Genomic DNA, 9,549 nt, shown 5'->3' with positions numbered 1-9,549 from the left:
GTTATGTGCCATTCATTGCGTTCGGTGGCCCCCTTCTTCCCACCTCTCCCCCACTTCCCCCTGCCCTTTCCGTATCTCTATTCCCATTCCTGTGCCTGGTTCCATGTGTGGTGAGTTCTATCTCTTGCCTGTACCTATGTACGTGCCCCCGTCTAGTCTAGATTGAGGTCGTGATAGCGGGGGGTGAGGAGGCCTCCAGGGAACAGAGGTATATTGCGTGAGCCATTAGCGCTCTATTGCATCCTGATTGACTCACCCTACCCTCTGACCCCTCTGTGGGGGAAGTTCCACTGTCCATAGTTGGGCTTTGGGTCTCCGCTCCGACCCCCCCTCCATTCTCACCAATGCGTGTCTGTTTGTTTGTTTACTGTTAGTTGTGAATCTTCTTATGCCTGTTGCCCAGTCTCGATGACACCTCAGGATCACACCGGCTGGTGCTTCTTCCGTGTGGGCTTGTTGCTTCCCTGTCGGGCGGCACTGGCTTGACTTCAAGGGGCTGCAGTTTTCATAGACGCCCAGGGCACCTCTTTCTCCCTCAGAGCGGCTGGTGGCTTCAAAAGCTGACTTCTGCTTTGTGACTCAGCACGTACAAACTATGCCGCCAGCGATCTCATTATCCACTACAAAGCTGAAAATCAAAACTATAATGGGATACGCCCTCACCACTGATAAAGTGGCATTGGTAATGACAATAACAACAACAAAAATTACCAAAAAACTCAGAAAGCAACACATATTGTGGAGGAAATGAGGAGAGATTGGAACCCTTATGCTTTGCTCTTGGAAATGTTAAGCTGGTATAACTGCTGTGGAAAACAGAAAGGTGAGTCCTCAAAACTTTCAAAATAGATCTACCACGTGACTCACCAATGCCACTTTTATGACTACGCCCCAGGGTAGTGACAAAGGCAAACATAGGCAGACCTGTGTTCCTTGCAGCATTGTTCACAATAGCCAAAAGATGGAAACAAACTAAGTGCCCATTGCTGGATGAATGGTGAGGTAGTTAGTTTATTGTGCCAACCTGGCCAATAAACACATGTGGAGTTAATTGAAAGGTGGAGGGATAAATGGCTCAGTGAACCTCGCCTTTCTAGTTCTCGGGTCTCTTGCTTTGTGATGGTCAGACTAGGGTACAGCTGCCTTAGCCAGTTCCTGCTTCAACTGGAAAGGCTCACTTCCTGCAACACATCCCTGAGGAGAAGCCACATGGACCTACCCCAATGCAGCCTTTCAGACCCCAGGGACTATATCTTTTAATAGCCGGGCACCGTCTGCTTTCTTCATCACATTTGCTTATGCACCCATTTTGTCTTCAGCGATCGTGTTGGGAAGGTGGATATTCTTCAAATCTTGGCAGAAACTATCCCCTAACATTACCTCTTAAGATCAAATTATTTGTTGCTTTGATTTATTTTGTTGTTGTTGAAGCCATGTGAATTTCAGTAATGGGAAACTTTTTGAGAGAAATGAAAAATATTTGTTTTAAGTACTATGAATTTTGATGTAATTAGTAGAACACATATGTCCACAGAGGTCTCTGGCGCTGAGTTTCATGGGTTGGGGCTCAATTCTTCAGGTTAACACAGCTATACAATGCCCCCGACAACAAGATGGTGACACACACTAAATGTGGGGTAACAGGCTCCCACTAAATCCCAGAGGCAGAAAATCTTGGTGGGAACTCTATATTCCAAGGGTCACAAAAGGATTAAATAAATCACAGGATAGTCTGAAAGCTAAAGAATACCATCTTGAGAAACGTGCTTTTAAAAAATTACTCATTTGAGACCGAAGAGTTACTCTAAAGCATAGAAGGGAAAATTGGATGCCAGCAAAACCAAATTCAGAATAGTTCAACTAGAGTGGGAATCCTGAGAATGTCAACAAAAACCGAAAGATATAGCCACGTCATTATGTATGGAAATTGTTGAACTAGAAAACCTCATGATATACCGTCACGAAAAATACAATAAAATACTCATTGAAAACGATTTTTAAAGTTAATGAAGTGAAAGGACCCAGGAGTCAGATTCCCTGAGCTTCATCTGAGTGCCCTCATTTCCTCGTTGCATGACCTTGGGCACCTCGCTGAAGTGTCAGAGCGTGCACGTTTCTTCTTTAAAATAGCCATGTGTAGCCACTTGGAAAGGCTTCATATCAGAGGATTTTACATAGAGTAGGAGAAAAGTGTGGAACAAACCCCAAATCATGAGAAAGATCAGGCTGACTGGTTGGATAGAAACGGATAGTAGTGCTCACTCAGGCAGCAGATGTACTAAAACTGGAACGATACAGAGAAGATTAGCCTGACTTCTGCACAAGGATGACACGCCAACTCATGAAGCCTTCCATATTCTTAGAAGGAAGAAAATGTTTTGAAATGATTGTAATAGTGATTGTACAACACTGCTTGATGTGGCTGAACTATTGAATGGTATGATGCCTGGGTTATGTTCTCAAAAAATGGTTTGAAGGAAAAAGAAGAACTAATGGGATCGATCTTCAGCTCTGGAACTGACCTCACCCCATCACTCAATGTTCAGTCAATCAATAGATAGGTCTGTAAGAGGAGCCATAATTCTTGTGAGGTATGTAGACCTTAAAATGGGGGTATGGAAGGTTCCTACCTCATTAAGTTATTGTGTTAGTACATTATAACAATGCCTATCACACTAAGTGCTTATAAGTGTTAGACATCGTTACTCAGGGATAACTGGAGGGTTGTTGGAGCCAGTGGTTACTAGATCATGAGAGCCTGTTTTGGGAGGCCCCTCTTCCCAACTCCACAATCAGAACATTACATTGGTAGCTTAAAATCAGCCATGGTGTAGTAGGGAGAAACAATAAGGGGGTTGGGGTAAGCATGCAGCAGAGCAGCAAGGGGAGCAAAGCAAGGAAGTCCCTGCAGAATGCCAAAAATAGATTTTGGGGCCAGGGCGTGGCATCCCATCAGACTCAACCCAAAACTACTCCTAAAGGTCAACAAACAAGCTATTTATAGGCTTTTCTTTTTTTGCCAGTTTGTTGTTGTTCTGTTTTGCTATGTCTTGTTCTTGTGCTTATTATTGTCTCTGCCTGTCTATCTAGATAAGACAGACAGGATACATAATCTGTAGGAGAAAACAATGGGATGGATGATTCCGGGGGAACATGGAAGAGGGGAAGGCAGAGGAAAGGAAGGGGGTGTCAATAAACCCAGGGACAAGGGAGCAACAAGTGATCTAAAATCAATGGCAAGGAGGGCATAGGATGTCTGGTGGGGCTTGATCAGGGGCAATGTAGCCAAGAGGAATTACTGAAACCGAAATGAAGATCAAACATGATAGTGGTAGAAGAGGAAAGTAAAAGGAAATAGAGGAAAGAACTAGGAGACAAAGGACATTTATAGAGGTCAAAATACAGGCATGTATATATATATATAAATATAATTATATGTAACGATAGGGAAATAGATCTTTGTACCTATATTTATATGTTAAGTATTAAGGTAGTGGACAAACATTGGGCCTCTACTCAAGTACTCCTTCAACTCAAGAACGCTTTGTTCTAATAACCTGACATTCCGTGATGCTCACCTTCCCAACGCAATCGCTGAAGACAAAATGGGTGCTTAAGCAAATGTGGTAAAGAAAGCTAATGGTGTCCGGCTATCAAAAGATATAGGATCTGGGGTCTTAAGGCTTGAAGATAAACAAGTGGTCATCTAACTTAGAAACAACAAAGCCCAAATGAAAGAAGCACACCAGCTTGTGTGATCATGAAGTGTTCATGGGATCAGGCATCAGGCATCAAAGACCCAGAACAACAACAACAACAACAAAAAGACCCAGAACAAAAAATCATATCAGTGTGAATGAGGGGGAATGCAGAATGGAGACCCAAAGCCCATCTCTAGAAAATTGGACATCTCCTTACAGAAAGGTCACAAGGAAGAGACAAGTCAGTCAGGTGCAGTATAGCACCGATGAAACATACAACTTTCCTCTAGTTCTTTAATATTCCCCCCCATGATCATGACCCCAATTATACCTTACAAATCTGACTAGACAGAGCATGTACATGGGTACAGATAAGAACTGGAAACACAGGGAATCCAGGACAGATAAACTCCTCAGGACCAATAATGAGAGTAGGATACCAGGAGGGGAAGAGGGAGGTTTGGGGAGAAAGGGGGAACCAATCACAATGATCTACATATAATCCCCTCCCAGGGAGACAGGCAACAGAAAAATAGGTGAAAGGAGACTGCGATTGGTGTAAGACTTGAAATTTTTTTATATAAATTATCAAGGGTTCATGAAAGAGGGAGGGTGAGGAAGGGAGGGGGGGAAATGAGGAGCTGATACCAAAGGCTCAAGTAGAAAGTAAATGTTTTGAGAACGATGATGGCAACAAATGTACAAATGGGCTTGACACATGGATGGATGGATGGATTGTCATTAGAGCTGGACAAGCCGCTGATAAAATGATTTTTTTTTTAAAAAAGAGAGAAACAGGATATCTGGCCTACTTCCGAATTTGCATCTCAAAATATTCATTGATTTCAAAGGGGAAAAATAGTAACTTTACAATAAAAGACCTATAGCTACACTTTAATGAACAAAATTAATATCCTCATTAATGGGACCAATCAACACCCAATGCAGTGAGAAAGACACATACAACTTCACAACAGGCAGTCCTTGGGTAATGAGATCTTTTAATTGTGTTCATAAGAATTTGTAAATCCCTAATCCCAGCTACATGGATAGCCGCCCCTCGCCCCAGAAGAATCTTCTTCAGAGGACAGCACTGAAGCTATATCTTAGGGAGAGGGACATGTCTGATCAGAACACAGGGGAGCAAATGAAGGGGGCGGAAGAGAGAGTGGAGCACATCCTGGTCCACCAAGCCTTGAGGACGATATTGCTGCTCAGAGCAGCCAATGCATAGAAAGGACCATAGAGCCGGCCCTACTATGAGACACTACATCCCGTCACTGACCCAAAACCCTACAGGGAACAACACTAGAGACACAGGGTGGGAATTGCACCTGATCTGACCCCACCAAATCAAGGCAAACCACTAAGGATGTGCAACAGAACAGCAAGGGGAACAGAGCAAGGAAGTTCTGAAGGAGTACCAAAAACAGACTTTGGGGCCAGTGCGTGTCACCCCATCAGACTCAACCCACCCTGCATCATATTACTCTGCTTTGTATTGGCCCCGCTACTCATCTTCACAGACCACACTCTTACATCAGGGACTGCTTTGTTTATTGTCTGCCTTCCCAACCAGCATATAAATCCCAGGACACACGCCACTTTCATCATACATACACATTGTACATACTCTAGATGAGATTGAGAATCAGAAGAAAGTTTAGTAATTTGCCTGTGGTCACAAAGTCAAGAAGTGGCAGCACTGGGAATGGAGCTCACATGTGGCTGATTCTGAGGTCCATGTTTTTAACCACCTTGCCATGCTGAGTCAACTAGAATGCTGTGTAGGCAATTGGTGAATCCCAGAAAGCACAGAAAGATAGTAGAAGCCCCTCACAGAGGGACCTAAGGAGTTTGGCAGAGTCTGGCTGACGGGAAGTGTGAAGCTTTACATCCTGAGGCCAGTGCAGTGGCAGGCAGTGGGAGCAAGAAAGGGGACAAAGTAAGGTCTGGAGCAGCGTGTGTGGTGCTCACCTGGCTCACTTATTTATAGACAATGAGATAGTACTCACGGGCCCATCCATTGAACTGTCAGAAAGAAGCTCCCCACCCAGCGGCAGGGACGATGAGCTGGGGTTGAGTGGACAGTCACGTTCTCTGCTTCCAGCTGCCCTCTCCTTTCTCCAGGAATCACATCACTCACAGAACCTCCCAAAGCCAAACTCAGTCAGGAAACCATCAGTTCCACACAAGGCAGCAAACATCGGACTAGGAAGTGGGGAATCCAGTGGGAAGAATATTACTGGAATATTACTGGAGTCAAAAGACAGGATTACTCAAGACCCCCAGGACTGTGAATACCCATAGCACAATGCCTGGCACAAGCCAGTGAAAAACCAGTTGCCTTCAGGTTGATTCTGGCTCAGGACAATACCCATGGGTCGGAGTGAAGCTGTGTGCCGTGGGATTTCCAATGACTGATTTCTCAGTCAGCCTTCTGGGCTTTCTTCCAAGGCACTTCTGGGTGGACTCGAACCCTCACCTTTCAGTTAGCAGCTGACCCCATCACTTAGTATGTGCACATACTAAGCACTGAAGAAATACTTAGCTGTTGTTACTAATTCTGATTCTGTGTGTCTCTAGGGTGCCACAGTCTCCCTGTGCTTCCCCTGCCTCATATGCAGAAGACAGATAAGGTACTGCGCTGAGCACTATGCCACTGCCTTACAGGCAGTAGGTGCCCACACATACTTATGGAATACACATTATGAGTGTGTATAATGGCTGGCAGAATATAAATTACTCGCATTTCAACATCTGAAACTGGAATCGGTTATCTAGGGAAGTAGCAAGCTCTCTGTCACTGAATTCATACAGAGAGTATTGCAGAGAAGAAAATCTCGAACAGAGTGGATATTTAGATTCCCCTTTCTCTGGAAGAAGGTGCTATACAATGACTTAGCTTCAACGCCTCGCACTATAGAATCAAATCCTAGTTCAGCTCCTCATTAGCTGTGAGACTATAATCAAGTTCCTTAGCTCCTGAATTCTCAGTTCCCTCATCTATAATGCTGGGGTACTAACAATGCTTGCTTGTTGTAGATGGAAGTGTGCCCTCCCATCTGAAACATGTTAAAGCCCTAACCTCTATACAGGTGGTTGTGGCCCTGCTTAGAAAAGGGAGTTTTCTTTTGTCATGTTAATGAAGGTGTGCCTAAGGAACAGTCCGATATTGAATCCCTGCTGAGCAGTGTCCTATAAAGAGAGCAACATAAACAGACTCACACTTGGGAGATGACAAATAGGAAGGTATAACCTCGTGCAGCCAAGGAAAACCAAGAAATGCCTGGGGCAATAGAAAGAAAAAGAGACAAAGATATATTTAAAGTCCATAAGAAGAGAGATAATAGCCCTTTCCACACCCTCCATTTAAATTCCTATGCTCCCAAACTGAGCGACAAGACATCCCTGTTCTTTTGTGTTACTGCAGAACTAGGGAACTAAGACACTGCCTTATTTGATTGCTTTAAGGATTCAGTGATAGAATGGGCAAGCAATTGGTTTATGAGCAGTCCCTGAGTGGTACAGTTCATGCTCTTGGAGCCCATCCAGAGGCGATCTACTTAAAAAATAAATAAAAGCGATTGAAAATATGACCAGAATAAGAATGTGTGGTGCCTGCTCTTATACAAGAAAGGAGGCAGGAGTGGGCTACTGGGTTGTTAGGTGCATTGGAGTTGGGTTCTGACTCATAGCAACCCGATGTACAACAGAAGGAAATTCTGCTTGGTTCTGTGCAATCCCGACAATGTCCGCTATGTTTGGATTTGAGCCCATTGTTGCAATCAACATGCCAATCCAACTCTTTGAGGTTCTTCCTATTTTTCAGGGACCCTCTACTTTATCAACCATGATGTCCTTTCAGGGACAGGTCACTCTTGATGAAATACCAAAGTACTTGAGACAAGTACTTTATCTTGCAGCTTTTATTTTTATTTTAATGTCACTTTCATTTTCCATTTCTTCTTTTTTCATCATTTTATTAGGGGCTCATGTATGTATCACAATTCATACATACATCAATTGTGCAAAGCACATTTGTACATTCATTGCCCTCATCATTCTCAAAACATTTCCTCTCCACTTAAGCCCCTAACATCAGGTCCTCGTTTTTCCCCTCCCTCCCCACTCCCCCTTCCCTCATGAACCCTTGATAATTTATAAATTATTATTTTGTCATATCTTATCCTGTCCGACGTCTCCCTTCACCCACTTTTCTGTTGTCCATCCCCCAGGGAGGAGGTCACATGTAGATCCTTGTAATTGGTTCCCCCTTTCCAACCCACCCTCCCTCTACCCTCCCAGTACCGCCACTCACTCTACTGGTCCTGAAGGGATCATCTGTCCTGGATTCCCTGTGTTTCCAGTTCCTATCTATACCAGTGTACATCCTCTGGTCTAACCAGACTTGCAAGGTAGAATTGGGATCATGATAATGGGGGTGGGGGGTGAGGAGGAGGAAGCATTTAGGAACTAGAGGAAAGTTGTATGTTTTATCATTGCTACATCGCACCCTAATTGGCTCGTCTCTTCCACGAGACCTTTCTGTAAGGGGATGTCCAGTGGCCTACAAATGGGCTTTGGGTCTCCACTCCGCAATGTGCATATATTTATAGGTTTAGTATTAAGGTAGAAAAGATGGACATTGGGCCTCGACTCAAGTACTCCCTCAATGCAAGAATACTTTCTTCTATTAAATTGGCATTGTATGATGCTCATCTTCCCGACACAACTGCTGAAGACAAAGCGGGTGCATAAGCAAATGTGGTGAAGAAAGCTGATGGTGCCCAGCTATCAAAAGATATAACATCTGGGGTCGTAAAGGCATAAAGGTAAACAAGCAGCCATCTAGCTCAGAAGCAACAAAGACCACATGAAAGAAGCACACCAGCCTGTGCCATCACGAGGTGTTGAAGGGATCTGGTATGAGACAAAATATTACCATCCTCACTTCTAAGGAATATTCTGACTGTACTTCTTCCAAGTCAGATTTGTTTCTTCTTCTGTCAAGCCATGATATTTTCAATATTCTTTGCCAATGCCATAATTCAAAGGCATCAATTCTTCTGTGGCCTTCCTTATTCTTTGCCTAACTTTCACATACATATGAGGCAATTAGAATACCAGGGCTTGGCACAGGAGTACCGTCGTCCTTACAGTGGTATCCTTGCTATTCAACTCTTGAAGAGCAAGGTCTTTGCCACTGATTTTGCCCAGTGTAATACATCATTTGATTTCTTGACTGCTGCTTCCATGATCTTTGAATGTGGATCCATGCAAGATCAAACCCTTGACAAATTCTATCTTTTCTCAGCTTATCATGATTAGGTCAATTGTGAGGATTTGGGTTTTTCTGTTTTACTTTTATGTGTAATTCATACTGAAGACTACAGGCCTTGCTATTCATCAGCAAGAGCTACAAGTCCTCCTCGCTTTCAGCCAGCAAGGCTGGGTCACTTGCAGATTGCAGGGGGCCTTCCTCCAATCCTGATGTAGCATTCTCCTTTCGATAGTACAGCTTCCTAGGTTATTTGTTCGACATACGGATAGAATAAATAGAGTGAAAGGATACAACCCTCACACACACCGTTCTTGATTTTAAACCATGCAGTATTCCCTGGGTCAGTTTGAATGACTGTCTCTTGGTCCAGGTACAGCTTCCTCACTAGCACAACTTGGAATTCCCATTTTTTTCTCAATATAGTCCATTGTTGCTTATCCTCCACACAGTCAAATGCCTTTGCATGGTCAATAAAACACAAGTAAATATCTTTGTAGTATTCTCTGCTTTCAGCCAAGATTCATCTGATGTCAGTGATATCATTCCTCATTTAACGTCCTTTTT

The 9,549-nt window shown here is 43.7% G+C and overlaps 1 non-coding gene across 1 annotated transcript; it reads left to right on the top strand.

Annotated features, from left to right (window-relative positions):
• The first annotated feature begins 2,254 nt into the window (after window positions 1-2,254).
• LOC115873600 lies at window positions 2,255-2,361 on the top strand. The gene has a single exon (XR_004048497.1). It is a non-coding gene; the product is annotated as a U6 spliceosomal RNA (small nuclear RNA).
• The last annotated feature ends 7,188 nt before the right edge of the window (window positions 2,362-9,549 follow it).

This window comes from Echinops telfairi, unplaced genomic scaffold (assembly GCF_000313985.2).
Source record: "Echinops telfairi isolate 266 unplaced genomic scaffold, ASM31398v2 ScPeMD7_7469;HRSCAF=8507_0, whole genome shotgun sequence".
In the NCBI taxonomy this organism is placed as follows: domain Eukaryota; kingdom Metazoa; phylum Chordata; class Mammalia; order Afrosoricida; family Tenrecidae; genus Echinops; species Echinops telfairi.
The sequence above is the reverse complement of the archived record's forward strand: the minus strand, read 5'-3'. Positions and strand labels throughout refer to the sequence as shown.